The sequence below is a fragment of the Oncorhynchus kisutch genome, linkage group LG16 (genome assembly GCF_002021735.2).
Source record: "Oncorhynchus kisutch isolate 150728-3 linkage group LG16, Okis_V2, whole genome shotgun sequence".
NCBI classification, from domain to species: domain Eukaryota; kingdom Metazoa; phylum Chordata; class Actinopteri; order Salmoniformes; family Salmonidae; genus Oncorhynchus; species Oncorhynchus kisutch.
In genome coordinates this window covers 10,044,537-10,058,818 of record NC_034189.2, presented here as the reverse complement: position 1 = coordinate 10,058,818, position 14,282 = coordinate 10,044,537, and positions in this window count along the sequence as shown.

The window sequence follows — 14,282 nt, the reverse complement described above, 5'->3', positions numbered from 1 at the left end:
GGGGCCACGATATACACCCCAAAGGGCCACGTCGTGACAGGGCCTCAACCCTAGACATAACCTTAATCCAATTAACAATGAATGCATTTACCCCTCCCCCACTACATGGCAGAAAGGTAGGCCTCACTTGAAGCCTGACCTAGAGTTAATGGGCTTTTGAGTGGCATTGGCAGAACGGTTGAGGATAGAATCAAAATGTACGCATGGGAACATTCAACAGATACTCCCGATGAACGCCAGCCAACATCTTGACCATGTGAAATGAACTTTCACCCTGAAAACTTGGTCCCAAAGAGAACTTTCTTCCATAGAAAAGCCTTACCTACAGCCCTCACATAACCATGACGCCCTCACATAACCATGACGCCCTCACATAACCATGACGCCCTCACATAACCATGACGCCCTCACATAACCATGACGCCATCAATGACTGCGATTGAGCTAGCTAACCGTCCTTGCACACAAACGATCAGAAACTTTTATGGATGCCCTGTGTTGAGGTTCAGCTTCTTGTGGCAACAGGAAGTGTCTTAATTCAACTTCAACATGGCCCTTTATTCTCTCCCTGAAACTCAGGGCATCGTTAAAGAGTGTCCCCAAGAGGCAGCACATTGAGGGTCATAGGGTCGGTTTCGAAGGGTTAAAATGATAATACTTGTGACCGGGGGGCATAGGAAATTTGAACTCAATCGGCCCAAACGCATTTTTGACCTCCATTGGACACAATGGTCTTGCAGTTCTAGAAACCAAGAGCCTTGTTTTGAATTCTTTAATAAATTCTGCAGAGGATATAGATTTTTTCTTTTTACTTGCAACTTCAATCTGTCTGTCTGCCTGCCCGCCTGCCTGCCTGCCTGTCTGTCAACCTGCCTGTCAGCCTGCCTGCCTGCCTGTCTGTCTGTCTGTCTGTCTGTCTGTCTGTCTGTCTGTCTGTCTGTCTGTCTGTCTCTCTCTCTGTCTGTCTGTCTGTCTGTCAGTCAGTCTGTCTGTCTGTCTGTCTGTCTGTCTGTCTGTCTGTCTCTCATCTGTCTGATTACAGGAAGTGAGAAAAAGGGGTAGAGTGAGGGAAGGGGAGAGAGGAAAGAGAGAGATGAGAGGAGGGGAGGGAGGGAAGGAAGGGGAGAGAGTAGAGAAAGAGAGATGAGAGGGAGGGAGGGAGGGAGGGAGGGAGGGAGGGAGGGAGGGAGGGAGGGAGGGAGGGAGGGAGGGAGGAAGGAAGGAAGGGAGGGAGGGAGGGAGGGAGGGAGGGAGGGAGGGAGGGAGGGAGGGAGGGAGGGAGGGAGGGAGGGAGGGAGGGAGGGAGGGAGGGAGGGAGGGAGGGAGGGAGGGAGGGAGGGAGGGAGGGAGGGAGGGAGGGAGGGAGGGAGGGAGGGAGGGAGGGAGGGAGGGAGGGGAAGAAGTAGTGGTGGAAAAAGTAAAGATACCTTAATAGAAAATGACTCTAGTAAAAGTGAAAGTCACCCAGTAAAATACTACTTGAGTAAAAATCTAAAGGTATTTCGTTTGAAATATACTTAAGTATCAAAAGTAAATGTAATTGCTAAAATAAGTATAAAAAATAAAAGTATAAATAATTTCAAATTAATTATATTATGAAAACCAGATGGAACCCTTTTCTTGTTGTTTTAATGTACGGATAGCCAGGGGCACACTCCATGACTCAGACACATTTTACAAATGAAGCATTTGTGTATGGTTTGTCTGCCAGATAAGAGGCAGTAGGGATGACCAGGGATGTTCTTTTGATGTGTGTGATTTGGACCATTTCCCTGTCCTGCTTAGCATTCAAAATCTAACCAGTACTTTTGGGTGCCAGGGAAAATATGGGGAGTATATATTTATTTAGGAATGTAGTGAAGTAAAAGTAAAAGTAGTCAAAAATATAAATAGTAAAGTAAAGTACAGATACCCCCAAAAAACAACATAAGTAGTACTTTTAAGTATTTTTACTTAAGTACTTTACGCCACTGGAAAGAATGGAGGAGGGAGAGAGAGGGGAGAGAGAGGGGAGAGAGAGGGGAGAGAGAGGGGAGAGAGAGGGGAGAGAGAGGGGAGAGAGAGTGGAGAGAGAGGGGAGAGAGAGGGGAGAGAGAGTGGAGAGAGAGGGGAGAGAGAGGGGAGAGAGAGTGAAGGAGGGATGGGTAGAGAGACTCAACAGAGGTGGGAGAGAGGAAGGAGAGGGGAGGGAGAACAATGAGAGGACGGGGAGGCAGGAAAAGAAGGAGGGAGAGAAAATGGAGGGAGTAGGAGGAAGTGAGAGAAGGGGAGAGTGAGGGAGGGGGAGAGAGAGATGGAGAGGGTGAGAGAGGGGGGAGAGGGGGAGAGAGAGATGGAGAGGGTGAGAGAGGGGGGAGAGGGTGGAGGCGGTGAAAGAAGAGGGAGGAGGAGAGAAGAGATAAACAATGTGCTGTCCAAAAAAGACTTGTTCCAGTCTGCCGTGAAGTGTTCATCCATGTAATGATTCGAATCAGAAACCCATTTGCATTGCTAGTAATAGCCTAATGTTAGCTAGCTAACATTGAACCTAGTTGGTTAGCTCTTTAGCTAGCTAACATTGAACCTAGTTGGTTAGCTCTTTAGCTAGCTGCATACTACAGCTATGAGAATGTTTGTATAGTGTGAGTTGGGATAATGCCGGTTCACTGTTTAACTAGCTAGCTACATGTCTAAACAAAAGACTCCACTTCACTAGGTGATTACATGACCCATAAAGTTAGTCATGTTTGTCTGACTGTAACTATGGCCATCTATTGTATTTCATAAACATGTTTACATGTCTAGACAATAGTGACCCATACAGCTAGATGTGGCTGGCGGGTGGTTATAGCATTTCTTTCACATGACCCATCAAGTTAGCCAGGTTTGTCTCGGTAAGCATCATCTAATAATTATAAAATATTTTAATCTGGATCCTTACTGTGTTTGATATTGCTACACTATGCCAGTAACCATTTCACTGTACTGTTTACACCTTCTGTATCCTGTGCATGTGACAAATACACTTTTATTTGATATAGTGTGTGTTTACCAGAGACAGTAATGTCAAGAACAACATGACCTGCATCAAAGTCAGATTAGTGTATTTGTACCTGGAGTTTTTCCTTATTGTAGACAACTACTTTTACCACTTTTAGTCTTGAAATCTTTGATTGTTTAATAACTACTAACTCTGTTTAGTACATGGCCTCACATGGGAATCATTAAACAGATGGGTGGGGCTAAGGCTTAAGAGGGTGTGAACGATGCTGAATGAGTGTAGATGAAGACGAGCTCTCCAGTAGGTGTACCAAAAACATTTAAGGGCCATTTTCTCAAAAGTGAGTTTACAAGTTAATCAACTTCCAAAGCAGAATTACTTTCCTATTGTTCCTCAACTGTAGGGTATGATATACCATTCTCTAGCTTTGAGTCTCTACTTGTATCCGTTGTAAATAACACAACTTCAAATTTTGCTGCACAAGACCGAACCGAGGCAGTCGATTCTGAGGACAAAAGGGGGTGAAACTCAATATCTTGAAGGTGTTCCTAATTTTTTGTCCACTCAGTGTATAATTAGTGTAAGACTGTGCTGCCACCTAGTGGAGAGAAATAAAGAATGTGTCAAGACAAAAATGTGAAGGGAAGTTCAGAGTCCAGACCTGTGATCCTTCTGGTTGATAGCTGAAATCACAAAAAGGAATGGACAGAAGGGGAAAGGGGAAGGCATTTAACGTCCATCCACCCACTGGTTTCACTCGGCCATAACCACAAAGGACAACCAAGACAATTATCAAACGTCTGTAAAAAAAATAATTAAAAAAAAGGCCACAACGGAACGGCCTTAACTCCTCTCTTCATACAAACACAACACGGGTTCATGTCCCAACCATCCAGCAACCACAACGGATCACTTCCTTCTTCCCTGTCCATGTATACTAACATCAAAGGCAGACACTTTGGAAATGAGGTTCAACCTCCCAGTTCAAATTCCGTCCAGAACAAACTGAAATACACTCAGCAACTAATTTCTTTCATGTGTAGAAGAGTGCAGAATTTAAAACATTCGTAGTCTCCTCCACACTCCAGCCCAGTAGGTGGCGGTCATGCACCTAATATTAGTCTGTATGTGTAGCCATTCAAATCCAAATTGTGTGTGTGTGTGTGTGTGTGTGTGTGTGTGTGTGTGTGTGTGTGTGTGTGTGTGTGTGTGTGTGTGTGTGTGTGTGTGTGTGTGTGTGTGTGTGAAGGTAGAGAACTTGTAGTCTTCACACACTCAGGTAAGGAAAGAAATTGTACTTTAGGTGTGGTTACCGGTAAATTAAATTTAAAATGAACTTTAACCAGTTAGGCCAGTTGAGAACAAGTTCTCATTTACAACTGCAACCTGGCCAAGATAAGCAGTGCGACACAAAAAACAGCACAGCGTTACACATGGAATAAACTATACGTACAGTCAATAACACATTAGAAAAAATCTATATACAGTGTGTGCAAATGGTGTGAGGAAGTCAAGCAATAAATAGGCCATAGTGGTGAAATAATTACAATTTAGCAAATTAACACTGGAGTGATAGATGTGCAGATGATGATGTGCAAGTAGAAATACTGGTGTGCAAAAAAAGTAAATAAAAACAATATGGGGATGAAGTAGGTAGATTGGATGGGATATTTACAGATGGGCTGTAGCACAGCTGTAGCGATCGGTAAGCTGCTCAGATAGCTGATGCTTAAAGTTAGTGAGGGAATTATACGTCTCCAACTACAGCGATTTTTGCAATTCGTTCCAGTCATTGGAAGCAGAGAACTGGAAGGAAAGGCAGCCAAAAGAAGTGTTGGCTTTGGGGATGACCAGTGAGATATACCTGCTGGAGCGCATGCTATGGGTGGGTGTTGTTATGGTGACCAGTGAGCTGAGAAAAGGCAGAGCTTAACCTAGCAAAGACTTATAGATGACCTGGAGCCAGTGGGTCTGGTGATGAATATGTAACGAGGGCCAGTCGACGAGAGCCTACAGGTCGCAGTGGTGGGTGGTATGTGGTGCTTTGGTGACAAAACAGATGGCATTGTGATAGACTGCATCCAGTTTGCTGAGTAGAGTGCTGGAGGCTATTTTGTAAATTACATCGCCTATGTCCATGTATGGTAGGATAGTCAGTTTTACGAGGGTATGTTTGGCAGCGTGAGTGAAGGAGGCTTTGTTGAGAAATAGGAAGCCGATTCTAGATATAATTTTGGATTGGAGATGTTTAATATGAGTTTATAGTCTAGCCAGACACCTAGGTATTTAGTTATATAGTTGTAGTTGTTATATAGTATATATAGTTGTTCACATATTCTAACATACTGACCAGACCAGACATATCATGTGCGCAAGCATCGCAAAATAAATGTAGAAACCCATGTTATTCAATTATTGCACCCACACTGCTCACGCGCGCCTATGAGCGTCTGCGATGCCAAGGGCTAAAATAGAAGTCCTTTCTATTTCTGACACAGATTGTGCTGCAAGTCCTGCCCCTCCCATCTCCTCATTGGAAGCAGGTATTGTCGGAGTAGAGGACCTTGTGCATTTCAGGTAAAATAACAACTCAATGTTTATATCACAGGACAAATTAGCTAGCAACAGCAAGCTAGCTAAATAGGACAAATTAGCTAGCAATAGCAAGCTAGCTAGATAAATTCCCATACATGTTTAATGCTTTTCGATCTGTCCCCAAATTAATGTAATTGGTTCAGAGTTTGTTTTGATATTTTAACCTGCGTTTGGTGTAGGGGGACAAAATAAATGTGCACAATGGCACACGTGCGCAGCCAGTTTGGGTTCCGTGTAAGTCTGAACTGTCCAGAGTAGTGATGCTAGTCGGGCGGGCAGGTGCAGGCAGCGATCGTTTGAAAAGCATTTAGTTTTACTAGCGTTTAAGAGCAGTTGGAGGCCACGGAAGGAGAGTTGCATGGCATTTAAGCTCGTTTGGAGGTTTGTTAACAGTGTCCAAAGAAGGGCCAGATGTATTACAGAATGGTGTCGTCTGCATAGAGGTGGATCAGGCAATCACCTGCAGCAAAAGCGACACCGTTGATATATACAGAGAAAAGAGTCTGCCTGAGAATTGAACCCTGTGGTACCCCCATAGAGACTGCCAGAGGTCCGGACAACAGGCCCTCCGATTTGACACATTGAACTCTATCAGAGAAGTCGTTGGTGAACCAGGCAAGGCAGTCATTTGAGAAACCAAGGCTGTTGAGTCTGCCGATAAGAACGTGGTGGTTGACAGAGTCAAGCCTTGGCCAGGTTGATGAATACGGCTGCACAGTATTGTCTCTTATCGATGGCAGTTATGATATCGTTTAGGACCTTGAGCGTGGCTGAGGTGCACCCATGACCAGCTCAGAAGCCAGATTGCATAGTGGCGAAGGTACGGTGGGATTCGAAATGGTCGGTGATCCGATTTGACACACTGAACTCTATCTGAGAAGTAGTTGTCACGCCCTGACTGTAGATGCTTTGTAGGTTTCTATTTTTAGTTTGGTCAGGGTGTGATGTGGGTGGGTATTCTATGTTGTAGGTCTAGGTTTTCTTTTTCTGGGTGTCTGGCATGGTGTGGTTCTCAATCAGAGGCAGCTGTCTATCGTTGTCTCTGATTGCGAGCCATACTTAGGTAGCCTGTTTTCCCATTATGATTTGGGTGTAGTTGTTTTCTGTGTCTGTGTTTTACCATACAGAACTGTTTCGGTTTTCATTTATTTCTCTTGTTCTTTTGTATTCAGTGTTCGGTTATTTCATACAAATATGGACGCTTACCACGCTGCGCATTGGTCCGATCTTTCCTACTCCTCCTCAGAAGAGGAGGAAAACCGTTACAGAATCACCCACCACAACCGGGCCAAGCAGCGTGGTAACCAGGAGCAGAGGGTTCTGGACTCCTGGACTTGGGAGGAGATATTGGACGGACAGGGACCCTGGGCACAGGCTGGGGAATATCGCCGCCCCAAGGAAGAACTGGAGGCAGCGAAAGCTGAGCGGCGGCGATATGAGGCAAGGCAGCGCAACAGGCACGAGAGGCAGCCCCGTGCTTACCGAAAGAAGCGCAGTACTGGTCAGGCACCGTGTTATGCGGTCAAGCGCACGGTATCGCCAGTACGCGCTCATAGCCCGGTGCCATTCGAGAGTGTGCATCCAGCCAGGGCGTGTTGTGCCAGATCACAGTGTTTGGTCTCCAGTACACCGTTTCGGTCCAGGATATCCTGCGCCGGCGCTGCGTGCTGTGTCTCCGGGGCGCTGGGAGGGTGGAGTTCACCCTATGCCTGCGCCCTGCCCGTGCTGGGCGAATGTGGGCATTGAGCCAAAGGGAGAGGAGCGAGTGGTATGCACCAGATCTCCAGTGCTCACCCACAGCCCGGTTCAACCTGTGCCTGCACTCTGGAGGGTCCGGGCTAAAGTGGTCATCCAGCCTGGAGGAGTGGTGCCAAGGCTGCGCACCAGAGCTCCAGTGCTCCTCCACAGCCCGGTCCATCCGATGCCTCCTCCACATCCTTTACTTTGTTATGACAAATTTTGTTACGTTACAGCCTTATTCTAAATAAGGCTGTAACGTTGAAGGTCCCCAGGAAGTGACCTCCATCATTCTTAAATGGAAGAAGTTTGGAGCCACCAAGACTCTTCCTAGAGCTGGCCGCCCGGCCAAACTGAGCAATCTGGGAGAAGAGCCTTGGTCAAGGAGGTGACTCTGAGGGTCACTCTGATAGAACTCCAGAGTTCCTCTGTGGCGATGGGAGAACCTTCCAGAAGGACAACCATCTCTGCAGCACTCCACAATCAGGCCTGTATGGTCGTGGCCAGACAGAAGCCACTCCTCAGTAAAAGGCACATGACAGCCTGCTTAGAGTTTGCCAAAAGGCACCTAAAGGACTCAAACCATGAGAAACAAGATTCTCTGATCTGATGAAACCAAGATTGAACTCTTTGGCTTGAATGCCAAGCGTCACGTCTGATGGACACCTGGGACCATCCCTACGGTGAAACATGTTGGTGGCAGCATCATGCTGTGGGGGTGTTTTTCAGCTGCAGGTTGTGGGAGACTAGTCAGGATTGAGGGAAAGATGAACGGAGCGAAGTACAGAGAGAACCTTGATGAAAACCTGCTTCAGAGCACTCAGGACCTCAGACTGGAGTGAAGGTTCACCTTCCAACAGGACAACGACCCTAAGCACACAGCCAAGACCACACAAGAGTGGCTTTGGGACAAGTCTCTGAATGTCCTTTAGTGGTCCAGCCAGAGCCCAGACCTGAACCCGATCAAACATCCCTGGAGAGACCTAAAAATAGCTGTACTGCGACGCTTCCCATCCAACCTGACAGCGCTTGAGAGGATCTGCAGAGAAGAATGGGAGAAACTCCCCAAATACAGGTGTGCCAAGCTTGTAGCGTCATACCCAAAAAGACTTGAGGCTGTAATCGCTGCCAAAAGTGCTTCAACAAAGTACTGAGTTCAGGGTCTGAATACTTTTGTAAATGTGATATAAAATATTTTTATTTGCTACAATTTCTAAAAACCTGTTTTTGTTTTGTAATTATAGGGTATTGTCTGTAGATTGATAAGGGGAAAAAGCAATTTAATTCATTTTAGAATATGGCTGTAACGTAAGAAAATGTGGAAAAAGTCAAGGGGTCTGAATACTTTCTGAATGCACGGTCCCTAAAGTAGAAAATAGGATAAAATATTTTTTCTAATGATTTCAAGTTTATTTCACAACTCCTAATATTCAGCAAATTACACTCACTGGAGTATCTGACATAGGCGTTGAAAAAGCAGCTGTGAATAGGCTACCAGTGCGGCAAGATCAGCTGGCTGCCGGTAATATTTGTTGACTTGGACATACAGGTTTGCCAACAACATGGCTAACCTTTGTTAAACCAGCTAAACAGCTGCTCTTAGCAACAATGTGTTTGGAGTTCCCTTCTTCCTCCAGTTACAACGTGGGGAGGTCGAAATATATATATATATTTTTTAAAACATCCTATCAAATCTCTTCATTTTAAAATGTTGATTACTTTTACTTCCCATTAGCATTCACCTGGTGATAAGGTTGTTGTTGCTAGCGTATGATGTGGGCCCCATTCACCTGGTGATAAGGTTGTTGTTGCTAGCGTATGATGTGGGCCCCATTCACCTGGTGATAAGGTTGTTGTTGCTAGCGTATGATGTGGGCCCCATTCACCTGGTGATAAGGTTGTTGTTGCTAGCGTATGATGTGGGCCCCATTCACCTGGTGATAAGGTTGTTGTTGCTAGCGTATGATGTGGGCCCCATTCACCTGGTGATAAGGTTGTTGTCGCTAGCGTATGATGTGGGCCCCATTCACCTGGTGATATGTTTGTTGTTGCTAGCGTATGATGTGGGCCCCATTCACCTGGTGATACGTTTATTGTTGCTAGCGTATAATGTGGGCCCCATTCACCTGGTGATAAGGTTGTTGTTGCTAGCGTATGATGTGGGCCCCATTCACCTGGTGATACGTTTGTTGTTGCTAGCGTATGATGTGGGCCCCATTCACCTGGTGATACGTTTGTTGTCGCTAGCGTATGATGTGGGCCCCATTCACCTGGTGATACGTTTATTGTTGCTAGCGTATGATGTGGGCCCCATTCACCTGGTGATACGTTTGTTGTCGCTAGCGTATGATGTGGGCCCCATTCACCTGGTGATACGTTTGTTGTCGCTAGCGTATGATGTGGGCCCCATTCACCTGGTGATACGTTTATTGTTGCTAGCGTATGATGTGGGCCCCATTCAACTGATGATACGTTTATTGTTGCTAGTGTATGATGTGGGCCCCATTCACCTGGTGATAAGTTTGTTGTTGCTAGCGTATGATGTGGGCCCCATTCACCTGGTGATACGTTTGTTTATGCTAGCATATGTTGTGGGCCCCATTCACCTGGTGATACGTTTGTTGTCGCTAGCGTATGATGTGGGCCCCATTCACCTGGTGATATGTTTGTTGTTGCTAGCGTATGATGTGGGCCCCATTCACCTGGTGATACGTTTGTTGTTGCTAGCGTATCATGTGGGCCCCATTCACCTGGTGATACGTTTATTGTTGCTAGCGTATGATGTGGGCCCCCGTGTCGCCAGGTTGTCTGGTCAAGAAATGGTTGAAGACCCATGGTGCATTGTGCCTCTTTTTGTTCTATTATTGCAACTAAAATAAAATGCTTTATGTCGTATAAAAAATATGTCTGACCTAAACGTTTCATATGAAATGTAAAGGACAGGATTCTATCGGTAGAGCAGCCCACTGGACAAATGATACATTTATTTTTTAAAAGGTGATTCCTGATTGAGCCGGAATATACAGCGTTCACAGTGAATACAGTCTCCGTGAACGTGGGAATATTAAAAGCTGCATTCTACTACCCTCGATCCGACTGATTTCCGGCCTAGGTACCGGTAAATACATACAGACAGACAGAAAGACAGACCAGTATGCCATAGGAGGTACTGTAAGTAGCCTTTAATTTACAGAAAGCATCACAATCCAAACAAACACACACACATGCATGCACACACACGCACACACACACACACACACACAAATAATCTCTAGTATTCACAACCTGGGATAGAAGAAACATTGTAAACAAAAATCCGGGACCCTCAAATTAGTACGATATGTTATATTTGGTATGGTATTGGTATGGGTATGGTATGGTATTGGTATGGTATGGTATGGTACTGTATATATTCATTTGTGGAAGTCCTTCACCCATTTTATACATGTTTATGAATTGCAATTCGTACAATATGTTACTAATGTTCAATATGTATATGTTATAATTTCCAATTTGTTGTGGCTAACGTTAGCTAGGTGGCTAACACTAACGTCCCCTACTGTCGGTGCTAGGCTAGGGGTTAGGGTTAACGTTAGGAGTTAGGTTAAAGGGTTAGGAGAAGGGTTAGCTAACATGCTAAAGTTGTCTGTGATGAGATTAGAACACACACCTTTAGGGTTGCTAGATGTTTGTACTATATGTATGTAACCTGATGTGAAATGGCTAGCTAGTTAGCAGTGGTGCGCGCTAATTGAGTCTGTTCCCCTTGCTCAGCAAGGGCTGTGGCTTTTGTGGCGCGATGGGGTAACGATGCTTCGTGGGAGGCAGTTGTTGATGTGTGCAGAGGGTCCCTGGTTCGAGCCCAGGTAGGGACGGAAGCTATACTGTTAGATGTACACCCAACCATCCTCCTTTGTTTTCTGCCTTAAGTAACCTTCTTTCTTATGCAACCATACCAAACGTTACATATCATACTAATATGATTGTCCCGGATGTTCGTTTACCCCGTTAGAGTCTGGTATTCAAAACAAATGTACACTTTTTTTTAATCATCATACAGTATATAAATTATAAAGATAAATCCTTAGGCTTGTATCCCAAAATAGCACCCTATTCCCTACATAGTTCACAACTTTTGACCAGGGCGCAAATATAGTGCACTATAAAGGGAATAGTGCGACATTGGGGAAGCATCCTTAGAATCCAACATATCTGTACTGTACACCTTTATCATACGTATTTAAAGTAGAGGTCAAAGAGAGGGTAATATTCTGGAGAGAGAAACAGAGAGACAAATGTAGAGTTCTAACATTGCCACGTATGTACCATTGTGTACCGATTCTACTAGAAGAAGAAGATACTGAAAGACTGGATGACGTCGCCACCCAGTGGCCATACAAGCTCATGGCATCATAGCGTCACTGCTCATCTGTCTATACATACATACTGTGTGGTCCAAATCACACCCTATTCCGTTTATAGTGCAGAAAGTTTGCCCTATGGATCCTGGTCAAAAGTAGTGCATTGTGAAAGGAATGGGGTGTGATTTGGAACGCAGACTAGTGCATTAGAAAAGGAATAGGGTGTGATTTGGAACACAGACTAGTGCATTAGAAAAGGAATTAGGGCGTGATTTGGAACACAGACACACAGAGACTTTTCGGAGGATAGTGTTAGAGATAACCTGTTAGCTATTTATCTTTCTTTTCTTTCTTTCTTCTTTTTGTATAACTCCCCTCCTCTAATTCAAAATGGTGGCTATAGTGCCTGTCATTATAAGATATATTACTTAGGCTTTATTTCAAAAAAATATTCTCAAGAATTAAAAAAAACTAATTCTTAATTCAAAATCAGGATTCTGGTGTTTCTTTTCACCTTCAAAAGTAGGTTGTAGTTTAAAATGCAGTCATTCCATTGGATGGCAGTGTTTGTCACTCAAAATCAGCTGACAAATGGCTGTGCCTATAACTGACTGCCACAGGCCTGTGTTCAACATATGCCGTACTTGGGGCTCAGAGTTTTTTCTTAGGCCGGGATTCAATCCAAATCCCAATCTGCATTTTAAAGGATATTTTACGATTGAGCGGTTAACCGCCTTTAACCACCTCCACAAGAGGAACAGGAAAATCTATGGGTCCTTTCTTAGAACTAATATGATGGAAACCCACACTAGCCCATGCCTCCAATCCAATGTTTTTACATTTGTGCAGAGCAGTGAACGAGTGTTCAGGAGAAAAGTATGTATTATTGGGACGCACACTGGGTCCGAGCCTGTAAAAAGGGGGCCTAGAGTTTATCCTGGGCAGATAACTTGGTCGGGAGAAACTCCTGGCTCTACATATTCTAACCCGATGATCATTCATCTACGGCAGTGTTTTATGCTATTGTGACATCATCGGTGTTGCCATAGAAATAGAATCCCACTTGTTAAATGGCTGCCGGTCCACCCATTTCAAACCCATTGATTTGATTGGGGAATGTCCTTTCTAGTCATTGTGCTTCTATGGTCGCCCTCCCCAACCTCCACTGTACACTCTTAGATTTAAAGGTGCCTGGAAGAACCTTTCAAGCTGAAAAATATTCCTGAAAGAACCCCTCTGAAAAGAGTCTTTGAGGAACCCCTCTGAAAAGAGTCTTTGAGGAACCCCTCTGAAAAGAGTCTTTGAGGAACCCCTCTGAAAAGAGTCTTTGAGGAACCCCTCTGAAAAGAGTCTTTGAGGAACCCCTCTGAAAAGAGTCTTTGAGGAACCCCTCTGAAAAGAGTCTTTGAGGAACCCCTCTGAAAAGAGTCTTTGAGGAACCCCATATGTAAAGGTTCAAACGTTTCGTGGTGGAACAGAATACATTTAGAACCTTTTTAATAATATATTGTAGAGGTGGGCAGTCTCAGATTGGAGGCGTGGCTTATTGGAGGCGGGACTTTCAGATAGTTATTTGTGGTGACCCGTTAGTGTAAATGTCATTCCTGTTCATCATGTAAAGTTTGTACACTGCAAATTAACATGTTCCTTGAATATTTATGTGTATTACATATTCTAATACTATCATTGCTGATTCCATTTAGTAATAAAGTGATGATTTGCATAAAGCTGTTGATGAACTCTGTTAGCCTCATTAAAGCTACAAAACTGTCAGTGTTCAACTGTAACATGTGATGACAATACAACAGAACGGATGAACAGGAATGACATTTACTCTCACAGGTGGTCCAAAAAATATAGATCTTAAAGCCACGCCCCTACTAAGTCACGCCTCCACTCCCGGTTCCTACAGGAACCCGTTGCTACATTGAACCATTGAAGCCAGGGTGTCAAACTCATTCCATGGAGGGCCGAGTGTATGCTGTTTTTTAAATATATTTTTTCAATTAAGACTTGGACAACCAGGTGAAGGGAGATCCTTACTAATGAATTACCTTCATTCATCAATCACGTACAAGGGTGGAGCGTAAACCCTCAGACACTCGATCCTCTGTGGAATGAGTTTAACACATGTTTCTTAAAGCTTCCTCCAAGAACCCCTCAACTAACCAAAGGTGTAAATATGAACCATTGACAAAAAATGGTTACTCGAGGATCTCCAGGGTGACTCGAGGATCCCCAGGGTGACTCGAGGATCTCCAGGGTGACTCGAGGATCCCCAGGGTGACTCGAGGATCCCCAGAGTGACTCGAGGATCCCCAGGGTGACTCGAGGATCTCCAGGGTGACTCGAGGATCTCCAGGGTGACTCGAGGATCTCCAGGGTTACTCGAGGATCTCCAGGGTGACTCGAGGATCTCCAGGGTTACTCGAGGATCTCCAGGGTTACTCGAGTCACCACGAATTCTAAATGTGTACTGTGAAAAACAACATTCTGTTTCTATGGAGTCGACCCCAACTTCTATCTACTGTAACTGTAAAACAACCTCGTCTAGTTACATTATATTAAAAGGCTTTATTATTATTATTATTAAAAACATACAGGACGTT